The sequence below is a fragment of the Zonotrichia leucophrys genome, chromosome 1A, assembly GCF_028769735.1.
Source record: "Zonotrichia leucophrys gambelii isolate GWCS_2022_RI chromosome 1A, RI_Zleu_2.0, whole genome shotgun sequence".
Taxonomy (NCBI): Eukaryota; Metazoa; Chordata; class Aves; order Passeriformes; family Passerellidae; genus Zonotrichia; species Zonotrichia leucophrys.
Window position 1 is genome coordinate 38,068,047 of NC_088170.1, and position 11,900 is coordinate 38,079,946.

Here is an 11,900-nt window from a genome sequence, read left to right on the forward strand (position 1 = left end):
CAGAAGCAGATTTTAACTACAGGGAAAGCCTCTTAACAATGTTGTATTTGTAGCTTTATCTCTAATGCCAAAGGCCAGATTGACTCACACGTGCTGGGCTCAGGGATCTCTATGCAGAAGGTGCCTGGGATCAGCCCAGGGTTATCCATAGAAAACCCATTTTTCTGCCTGCAGCCAGTGCTCAGTGCTCAGGGAGGGCTGCAATTGTTGGTGCCTGTGATCCGGCTGGCGTCACAGCACACGTCGGTCTTAAAATTAGTAACAGCTAATCTCTGCTGTACTCTCACATCCACATATGGAGCCTGAGGTTGGGGCTTTTTCCCCAATAGGATTTATTTTGAATTAGACACAAACACTGGCCAGGCTTTAGCTGGCTTTGCTGTGAATTCCTTGCTGAAAATTGTCAGTTTACAATTCTTGGCTTGGCCTTTCTGACCTTCATCTGTGATGGGCAGAAGATTTCAGCTTGTCAGGGTGGATTCAAGATGTGATAGGGCCTCCCCTAATTGTTTCATTGTCTCAGCTGAGTGATGGCACATCAAGGCCCAGAGCTGCTCTTTTGAACAAAAAAATATTTCCTTTGTCCTGTTTTGGGAAGTTCATTGTTCGTTTAATGTCCTTGAGGAGTCATGGTGACTTGTTGATGTGAAGGTTTTATGAAGCGCTGTCTTTCATGAATGCTGATGTGAGAAAACTAATTTGATGGATTTTTCTCATTATCTTTCCTCATGCACATGTCCATGCAGTCCCAAGCCTCAGAGTCACCTGCTGCATACAAAACAAATGTCTTCATTTCTTTTGAATTATTTCTCCTGGGCTTGCTTTGTGGCCATGAATCAAGAATACTTTGACACCACTGTTTTCTAGTTTTGAAATTCCCAGGATTGCAGAAGGCAGTGTATGAGGGTTTTGTATTTTTTTTCACACGGCAACCTTTTATCTTAGTTTTTCCAAAATATTTTGAAAGATGCAAGTTGGAGATTTCATATGAGGCTTTCAAAACTCTCAAAGTATTTATCAAGAATAAAGCAGTGTTCCAAGAACACTGAAATATTGTGTTTAGTGGATATATTTAGTGTTTGGAGGATAAAATGAGAAAAATTCCTATTTTCCTCATAAGCAGAGAAGAGGACAAAAAATGGAGGAATAATTAGTAAGATTTATTTCTTCATTGCTTTTTCTCTAGAACAAATATGTATAAGTTTTTTCCTAAAGTTGAAGGAGAAACATTCATGGAAGCCTTGTAGCTCCTGTGTGCAAGATGCTAACTGCTCCTGTAGTGTGTCACAAGCTTTCGTATTTTTGAAAGCTATGAATATTGATATACATAAAAGCAATATTAATTTGTGAAGCTCAACACCCTGAAGCTCAGCAACCCATCTCATTCCCCTTCTCCAGGCTAAGTCTGTTTTATTCCTGCAGGGTTAGAAGGAATGGAGCCGCAGGACAGTGCCGGTAATTATTTGCGTTTTTGGGATGTTCTTTTTCACGGCGGGGTTTGGTGTGTGGCCGGGGCAGACACCAGGAGGTGGCAGCCAAGCCCCGCTGCCCTGCCTTGCTCTCTCTGCCGCCGGGAGCCCAAGCAGAGGGACTTTGTGAGCCAAAAGAAATCAAATTACACTCGGAAGATTTGGAATTTCTGCCTGGAGAGAGAGCACACCAGAAGCGGGGAAGGAGGAGAGAGTCAATGCCATTCTGTGTAGCAAAATTGTATTTCCTTGCTGGGTGGGAAGGACTTGGCCTATGCTGTGTGTGTGCAATGCTGCTGGTTTATTGCACATTGTTGAGGTTCATTTTTTCCTTGGTGTCATTATAGCCTTACAGTGAATTAAAACCTTAGGTGAATCTCAGGCCATTGTTTCAATACAGGCAAAATTTTTGTTTGTTGCCATGTCAGAACACTAATGAATTGTACGTGCTGCCTATTGCCTTGAATGCTGCTGGGGAAAAAAAAAAAAATTCTAGTTTGAAAAATATATGTTGAATTAAAGTGAGAGACTGTTTGGTGGGAAGAAAAAAACCCAGCCAAGTGGTGGGTTTCAGTACAAGACATTTCAGAGGGGAGAGTGAAACTCATGGAGTTACAGGAAATGGAAAACTTAGGTTGCAAGAAGGAAGAATTTATAATGTGATTGTCGCAAAAGGTTGTCTGAACTCAGGCCACCCCAGGGATGTGGTGGGATGGTATTTCCACATTGCTGCCACCAACACTAAAACCTGCCATTGTCATGTTTATTTAACGAATATGACATGATTCTATGAGACAAAGTGAATTGCTTAGGCTGACAAAAGTAGATGTTGGTATGTGTGATTGTTAACATTTTGCCTGTGTTTCTTACTAGCACTTGGCTTAAACATAACGCCAAATAATTTCACAGTGCCTCCAACATCCACGATTTCAGTCTCTGCTTTCTGGTTTGTGCAATTGAGTCCCTGCCAATGACCTGAGCCTTGAGTCATCCTTCCCCTGCCCAGCTACAACTTCCCCCAGCTCTCCTCCTGCCTGTACATACTCCTCCTTCTCTCCTGAGGAGTAACTTTCCAGTTGCATTAGAAGGTCAAAGGTAAATGAGAGAATGTGGCCAGATCTCTGTGGAAAACACACTTTTTCAGTTGTGAAAGCCTGTATGGTTTATAGAGTGGCTGTAGTTGCTGACTTCCTCTGTTTGAGGTACAAAGACTTCAAAGGATTGTGTTAAGGAAAGACTCTTTGCAACAAGAGCTGTTCCAAGCAGCAACCTCTGCAATTGCTTTCAGAGAGGAATTCAGGTTAGCTTCCACAGGGCAGTGATTGAATATGCTATACCATCAAAGAAACAGGGAGGAAAAGTCAAAGTGAACAACACAATGACCTTGGACTGCTTTTTTCTGTCCTGACAGACCATAATGCTCTGTCATTTTCTCTTAATGGAAAGAAGTGTGTGGTTCTGGAAGGCAAAGGAAGGGGAAAATGATGTAGCTGAGGAAGGACATGCTTGTCAAAAGGCTCCTTTGCAGCACTGTTCTACAAACATAATTAATGTTAAACTAGCATTAATGAATCTTGACTGTCCCTTCCCAGCTGCTGGAGGACCTAATGTGATGTATGATGTGACACCTGAGCATGGAGCTGATCTTTCTGTTGCCACACAAAATGACATCCAACTGCCCTTGGCAGGGGATGGCAGGAGCTGTGCCCTGTGCTGTGCGGATGGTGGGTCCCAGTAAGGGACTGGTGGCTGGGCCATGGGGTTTGGTGGGTGCAGGCATTGTCCAGCATCCACCCTCTACAAAATGCAGCACAGGGCATACAGTGCAGTTTGCTCCATGTGAAACCATGAGTAGCTCCTCAAGAAGGTCCAGGGGCCAGCAAACTCAACAGTGTGGGCTCTGGGATCTTCCTGTCTTAGTGGGGTTCAGATGATGTTGTAAACCTTTCTCAGGTGTCTCATGCTGAGTAGAAAAGGGAACATTTTGCTTGATTTTACAGTGAATTGTGGTCTGTTTGTTTCTTCTGTAAAATGGGGATAACATCTGAGCCTCCTTCTCATGAGCAGAGACTTTTATGAAAGTAATTCCCTTGTTCAGTGCTTTTGGGGTTACTGCAAATGCCATGGGAATGTGACCTGGTTTTGAGCTGGAAAAGTAAACTGGCTCAGTGCTGACTTCTGGAGTGATCACTGCTGACCCAGCACCATCATCTTGCAGAGATGGGGCCAAATCAAGTTCAGGGCAGGTCATAAGGCAAACAAGGTCTGTCTCGGAGAGCTTACAGCTCAGGTTTGCTTTCAGCAGCCTGGTGGTCCCTACTGACAATACAGTACCTGCAAGGAGGTTGTGTACAGGTGGGCATCCATCTCTTCTCCCAGGTAACAACTGACAAGAGGGAATGGTGTCAAGTTGCACCAGGGCATGTTTAAATTTGATATTGGAAAAAGTTCTTCACTGAAAGAGTGGTCAAGTATTGGAACTGACTTCCCAGGAAAGTGTTGAAATGAAGATTTAAAAAAAAAATGTGTAGATGTGGTGCTTAGGGACCTTGCTTATTGGGGGCCTTGGCAGTGCTGGGTTAATGTTTGGACTCAATGATCTTAGAGGCCTTTTCCAACCTAAACAACTCTGATTCCATTCTCCCATCTAGACACAGCTGCAGAAAGTGCCCTTGTTCACTAAGCACACGGTGAGAGATGTGAAGCCAGCACATCTCCTGTTTCTTCTCACCAACAGCTGGAAGTGCTTAGAAAAGCCCTGGGTTATCACCAGGAGAGGCTTGGAATAAATAACCCAGGACAGAAGTTTAACATCTTTCTTCTCTTGGCCATGATGCACCTTGTGGCTGGGGAAGTGCTGAGACCTCTCAGCTGGAGGGGGATGTTTTTGGAGACCTCCTGAACCTCAACCACTCTGCCCAGAGAGTGGTAAGGACAGGAATTCCCCCTCTGACTTCTGCCTTGATTAGCCAGGATGAGTTGTTTGATGCAATCAGCTGCTTCTGGACGGGAAGCTGCAATGTACCAGCGCTGCTGTCACTGATAATGATTTATTCCTGCCCTGTCTTGCAAGGAGGCTGGTAAGAGAAGCCAAAAAGTGTGGGAACATGAAAGCTGCCTTCCTCCTGGTCTCCTCCTGATTGTCCTTTGTGTGGTGTTGCATCTTATGGTGAGTTTGTATTTTGTCTGTCATCTCTACTATGGAATATAGGTAAAAAAATGTAAGAAATGCAAGAATGGTTTAAACTCACAATTGTTTCAGTAGAGGAATCCTGGAAAGGTGAGTTTGGCACACTAGTCACACAGAAGACTTTAGAGATGATCCTCTTAGCTCTTTTACAGAGAAAAGATCTGGCAGGAATGAGGGAGGGCAGTCTCTACCAAGCCATTATTTTATACTTCTCTCTAGTATTGATCATTAAAAACATGCAAACAGAAAAGGAAGGAAGTGCTTCCTTTCCTCTTTCTACTTTCACTGTACAAATGCCTTCCTGTCATGGTAATAGTGGGAACCTTAAACTTTAAATACTTTACTAGGGAGAGCAGTTGTGAAGTTCTGGTTTGCTTTCCCATGTGTCACTTTGCTAGGAATGATACTAGGCAGAAAAGGGAAGAAACCACAGAAAGTGGGAAAACAGGTTCATTCTGAATGGCTGGAGTTGAGTGTGCAAAACAGGGGTGCAATTTTTCTCTCTGCTTTTCAGTCATAGGATGTGAGGTTGGGATGAAGGGGAGTCAACTGGATGAACTAATTCTCTTCAGGAGAGAATTAATAGTTTTACAGAAAATGAGCAATCTTTTCCTTTCTTCTTTTTCATACTAGATTCATTAAAAAAAACCCCAAAAAACAGGAGCTAAAATATTTGGGCATTTTTCCTGTGGTTGTCCTTATCTGGACTGTCACAGCACTCAAGGGAGCTGCATCATTTAGATGGATCTTTTATAAGTCAAGTGGGATGAATCAAAGGGTGAATGTGGCCCAGGAGTGCTCAGCAGAGTGTTCCCTACTGCTTTTCCCAAGGCAAGAGCATCTGGCCCAGGGCAGCAAAGGGAAGCCTCCCCTGTGTGCAGGCAGGGAAAAGGTTCAGGCTTCTGAGCACTCACATGAGCGGCTGAGGGAAGTTTCCATTTGCCACCTCGCTGTGCTCTCTACCAAGGTTTCATGTCCCACACTGAACGCATTTCCCTTCCTCCCAGGCTGAGCAGGGCTGGGTGACCTGGGCACTCTGTGCTACAACAGGAGCAGCTCGCCTGCAGCTGGGGGTTGAGTGGCTCCCTGTCCTGAGGGAAAGGGAGCCATCACCTCTCTGCCCCTCCCACTGCTGTCAGGCAAGCCTAAGGTGGGCCACAGCCAGAAACATCTGAAACCCTTAGCATGGCTCAGTGGTTGAATTCTGAAACTTCATATGTGCATCAGGAAACAAAAGAAAAATAAATCAGTGGTTTCTTCTGTAATACTCAAAGGAGCTTGGGGTTCTTGTCTGGAGTGAGAGCTAGTTTTGTGAAATTTGAGCTGTTTGGTGAAAAGTATTGGATGGCTCCAATTTGTGATGCTGATTGTGAAAAGTTGTGGGATCAGGCTTGATTTTTCAAAGCAATTGCCTCTTGTTGTGATTTAATTCTCAGGCAGGTCTGACTTGAAATCAGACAGCAGCTACACATCTCATATTAAATGTTTATACAAAAAAAATCTTCATATTGAGAAGTGTGTATAGGTCACTGATAGAAAATCCATGCTGAGTAATCTAAGCAGTTTTGAAATGTAGGATTTCTGTGGCAAGTCACACGTACAATTTCCACCTCCCTTCACAATCCAGACCACTTGACTGAGGCAGAGTGGGAGAAGCTGTCACTACACCCCTGTGAGCCAAAGCACTTCCAGACAGAGCAGTTTTGGTGTTCCTGGCTGGGATGGGCAAAGATCCAGCTCTTCCTTGTGTGAACGTTCCTGTCTCATGGTGGTTTCATAACACTTTCAGGGCCTCTCAGTATCCCCTCTGGGATTCCACAGTGATAGAAGAGGAAAGAAATCCAGCCAGGTTTCGTTTGCACAGGAAGGTATTCAGGCGCAGTTATCAAAATTAATTTCCTGAGTGTGTAATTGCAGGAACAGGCAAGCCCACGTGTGCTGTTCAGGTTAAGTCATGTTATTCTTTACTTCTTGTCAGCTCTCTCAAAGGCAGATGTGTCCATGAGGGGCTGAAAACGCCACAGCAGGGAGAGGCAGAGGATCTTCTGCTGCTGATACCTCTGCCTTTTTTCAGGGCTTTTCTTTTCACAGCTCATAATTTCTTTATCCAAGTGTTAAAAAAAAAATAATCCCAAAAGCCAAAACAAACTAAACTAACCTAAATCTTCTTGGAAACATGCAAACACGCAGAAAAATAAAAGAAGTGGAAGGAAACTAAAGCAGCCTTTCTGGAGACTGATTTCTAATGCCACCATCAAAAAATCAGCAGTGACCCTCCCTTTTCTGCACAGGTAGGGATGAGTGCCAGGCTGAGCTGGGACCCTCCCAGAAGGGAAGGCCTGGGTGGGAGTGGCGCACTGGGTTGCCTTGAAGGGGAGCAGGCAGCTAACCTGTGACCAAACCTGCAGCCATTCGTGTACCCCAGCCTGCCTGCTGCTGCCATCACCTGCCAGCTCCTGCCTGTTACCCCAGAGGCCCTGCAGAGGCTTGGAGGGTGCCATTATTGTCATCACCATCATCATCATCATTTTCTTCCTGTGCACTGCTCCAGTAGCATCCCAGCCTCCTAAACTGGCTTTGTGCTCAGCCCCCAGAAAAACTGCACTGGAACCTGAACATTCTTCCCTTCCTGACCTTGCTCCTGGTGGTCTGTCCATCCACCCCATGCCTGTGTGGCTGCCAGCAGCTCCCAGCTCCTCTGTTCTCCTCCTCAGCCCCGTGCCCTCCCCAAGGTGCCTTGCCCTGGCTGGTGGCTCCCACAGCCGCCCAAGGGGCTCCAGAGACTCTCAGGTCTGGAGCCTGACCCCAGGGCCATGCACCCATGGCCCAGAGCAGCACAGATGGGTCACAGGTGCCACTGGATGGGCTCCTTGTTCTGGGCTCTGAGGTTCAGGGACAGGTGCCCCTCTCTCTTTCAGCTGTGCTGATAACAAAAGCTCTCTTCACCCATCCTCACTGTCATTCACCGCCCCCAGCATTTCACGCCCATATGGCTTTGCTTCCTCCTGCCTCCATCCCAGCCCACCTTCCTGCTAATTCTGCTTTGTGCTGAAATTCTGATCTCTTGGGCAATTGGCAGCTTCACCCCCTCAGTGTGCCAGCAGCCCTGCAGCCAGCGAGAGGGATGTGCCTAAAGAAAAGTCCAGCTCCATTTCAGCAGGTGTCAGACATGCTTTGTGCACAAAAGCTGTTGGTGAGGAAGGCACCAGGCCAAGAGTTAGTGACAGGAAAAAAAGGGAACTAAGTCATGTTTTTGTATAACATCACTTTTCATTGTGAATACACACCTGAGGGCAGGTGGGTGAGAGCCTTCAGAGGACGTGCTGTGAGGACCTGTGGCTGGGATTTCTTCTCTCCTGCTCTTCTCATTCATCTCCCCTCTGTTTTTCCACTCCCTCACTTTCTCTCACTCAGATAATTTTGTGCTGATTCAGCTATCGTTGTCAGGAGCTCAGGCTGCAGTGCCTGAGCTGTGACTGCCTCTGTGTTGGGACCCTTTCCTCCTTTAGGGGTCTCTGCAGGAAGTGAGTACTGCACTTTGATTTCTCTGTGAGTCCCCCAAAGCCCTGGGATGCTCAAATCATAGAGTCATAGAAAGTTTTGTGTTGGAAGGGACCTTTAAGTAGTTCAACCTCCCTGCAATGTGCAGAGACACCTTCAACTACACCAGTCTGCTCAGTCTCATCCAGCTTGACCTTGAATGCTTCCATGGGGCATCTACCACCATCTACCATCTCTGGGCAACCTGTTCCAGTATTTCACCACTCATTGTAAAAAACTTCTGCCTTATAGATGATTGAAGTTGATCCTCCTCCAGTTCATCCCTTGTTCTATCTCAACAGGCCCTGATAAAAATGTTGTCCTCCTCTTACTTTGAGGCTTACTGCATGTACTGAAAGGCTGGGATAAGGTTTCCCCAAAGCCACCTTTTCTCCAGGACTGGGGTGGTTGAAGTGCCCCAGGAGCCAAACTGCTGCTTCTTTGCCTCCCCTCTGCTCCCTCAGCTCCCCTGGGAGCAGCCAGGAGCCAGCCTGCTGGAGGGGACCTGCTGGCCAGAACCAGATTGTGTTTTCTGCTGCACTGGGGAAGCTGCCATGGGACAACAAAACCTTCTTGAGGGAGCTAAACAATAGCAGAGAGTTTCAGGGTTCTTTATTTTATTTATTGGTAATTTTAGCCATTACTTCACTGATGAAGTTGAATACATTTGCTTAAATCATCTTTTTAACAATAAAATTTAAGTTTATTTCACACAGAATTTCTCTTTTGTTCTTTGCTTAAATACTCCTGCCCTTTGGCTGTTATTAATTACACCCATGGATTTCTAAACAACATAATCTGGAGAAATTAGAGTTTATGGGGAGGGCCAAGATCTGTTACATCTGAGAGCAATATTCCTCTCCCTTTTAAACATTGTTAATTTGTATTGAATACAGGAGCATGTAAACAAAATGCCAGCTGTACAGCAGAGGATAAAAATTACAGGGCAGTGAGGCCAATTAAATCAATTTCTGTGGGCTTTGCCTTTCCCCTGGCTCCTGGAAAGGGCTGGGTTGGAAGGCTGGCAAACACAGGTGTGGACAGGACTCAATAATTGTCCTCTGTATTTTAAAGGCACATTGTCACCACTGCATCAGATACTGTCACCAACCTTAAGAAAGGGACTAAGCTGCTGCTTTAGCTCTCAAGCCACTCTGGCATATTTGCTTCCAGTGCATCAGAGAGTTCTTCTCATCCAATTTTGAGCAATCAAATGGTCTGAGTAGCCCCCAAAATAGGGACAAGGTCATAATTTTATTAAGAAAATCTATTTATAACTGAAGGGAAAGGTGGTTGTCCACCTGTCTGTTTTTCTAAAGCAAGGATGTAAGCCTTCCCTTGGACAGTGTGTGAGGTCCCTGCAAGAGTGTTACTATTTAAGGTTACTTTTGGCTTCTTCAAATGTCCTTTGGGATACAGAAATCATCACTTTGTCCTGCTGAGCTGCCAGGGCTGCAACAGGGGAGTCACCATCTACATATTCTCTGGGTTACAAAAATAGAACAAAAATGGAATCATAGAATGATTGATGTTGGAAAAGATCTTTGGATTATTGAGTCCAATTTTTAACACAGCACTGCCAAGTCCATCACTAAACCATGTCCTTAAATGCCATATCTACACATCTTTTAAATACATCCAGGGATGGTGACTTCACCACTTCCCTGGACTGCCTGTCCAACGTCTAGACAACCATTTTGGTGAAGAAATTTTTATGAGTACCCAATCAAAACCTCCTCTGGCACAACTTGTCCTGTCTTGTGTCACGAGGGAGAAGAGGCTGACCCTCACCTTGCTGGACCTCCTGTCAGGTAGTTTAGGGAGTGCCAAGGTCTCCCCTGAGCTCCCTTCAGGGTGAACAAACCCAGTTCCTTCAGCTGGTCTCCATAAGATGTGTTCCGGATCCTTCACCACTGCTCTTCTCTGGACATTCTCCAGCACCTCAATGCCTTTGCTGTAGTGAGGGGCCCAAAACTGAACACAGGATTCGGTGTGGCCTCACCAGTGCTGAACATGGGGGGATGATCACACACTGCTCCTGCTGGCCACACCATTTCTGGTACAAAATGTCACAGCCTGTGTGTTTATGATGCCTATTTCTGAGCAAAGCTGCCCACTGGGATTTTCAGCCCTCTGTCACTGGAAGAGGTCAGTGAGGTGTTGGTTCCACCAGGCATGTGGCTGGCTCAGATGTGCTTCAAGGGGTCCATGGGGTTTCTCTGTGGCTTTTCTTCATTTGCGTCAGGTGAGAGGAAACTCCCCTGCAAGAGCACGCCCAGGGCTTTTGGGACACTCAGCTCTGCCAGCTCATTTACTTCCTTTTTTCTGCTCCTTGATTGTATCTCAGACTGAGCTGAGTTGGTTTTGCATTGTATGGAAGGAAAAGGTCACCCTAGAAAGGAAAAGGTTTCCCTTGAAATCTCTTGCTGACCTCAAGGGCAAACCACGTGGGTGGGTTTGGAGTGCTGGTGGCTCACAACATCCAACCCACAGCAAATGTGGGTCACTGATAGCTGAGATTCTCCAAAGCCACCCACATCTGGGTGTGGACAAACTCTTCCTCAAGCTTTCATCTCTTCCCTTAAGGTGCAGGCCAGCTGTCTTCCACACCAAGCCCAGTTCCATTTATCATGCCATGTGGGACTGCCAACCGCAGCTGGTTGACATAACTGCATTTCCCAGCACTGGAAATAGTGTTTTCTGTTGCCCATCTTTCATTCCTGTAATCCCAAGTGGAGGCTTTTGCTCTGTTTTTGTTTTATTTTCCTCTTGAGGAAGACATAAACACATTTCTTAGTTTCCTGTTTGGAGCAAAGTGGCTGAGTCAGGACCAAAATCAGCCCTGCATGCCTGCTCAGGGTGAAAATGGGGACTTTGTGACTTGGGGTAGCTGCTCAGCGTCACCTCAATTCCCTCTGCTCCTAAACTCACCTTCCTGTGAGCTTCAGACTGGGCTGTGGATAGTTACTGGCCATTCCTCTCTTGGGCTCCCTGACAGTTTTCCCCAGGCACCTTAGGCCTGAAATGCTCTGTGTAGCAGTGTAGCCACTGCTGGCAGCTGGCCAGTCCTGGGAGCACCATTTCCAGCCAGCCCTCCAGAGCCCCTTTCTCCCTCTGAGCCCTTGTGCACCTCAGTTTTTCCAGTGAAGTCTCCTTGTCTCCCCAGCAGAGCCCTGCCTGAGTGCTTTGTGTCACCTGGCCAGAAGCCAGGCAGAGTCTGGGTAGGGGCAATGCAAGGATGGGAATAAATTGGTTCCTCACCCTGGCTTAATCTTTGTTGTGGCATTTAACCCACTGGCAGAGAGCAGATCTGATGAAAAAGCTTTCCCGTTATATTTTTTAAAGCTCTGCTCAGTTTCATATTTTCCTAAACGCTACCTACTCAGATTGGTTCTCTGAGGGAGCAGACAGCAATGTCACCATGGGTGGCACCATGGGGTGGTGACTCTCAGTGGCAGAGCCCTCCTGCCAGGAGGGAGAGGCCTGGAGGCCTGGGGGCCATAACACCAGGTGGAAAGCCAGTTTATGAAGGCAACATTAGCAGCTCTGGTTTCCCCCACCCCCATCCAACAGAAACAGAGTAGCAAATGCAATTCCTCGAGTATTGCTAATGTAATAAAACAGCAAGGACAGGGGCACAGGACTGGGAGGAGAGGCAAGAATAGCATGGAGGTGTTTTCCTGTCCATGAGGACGCAAGCT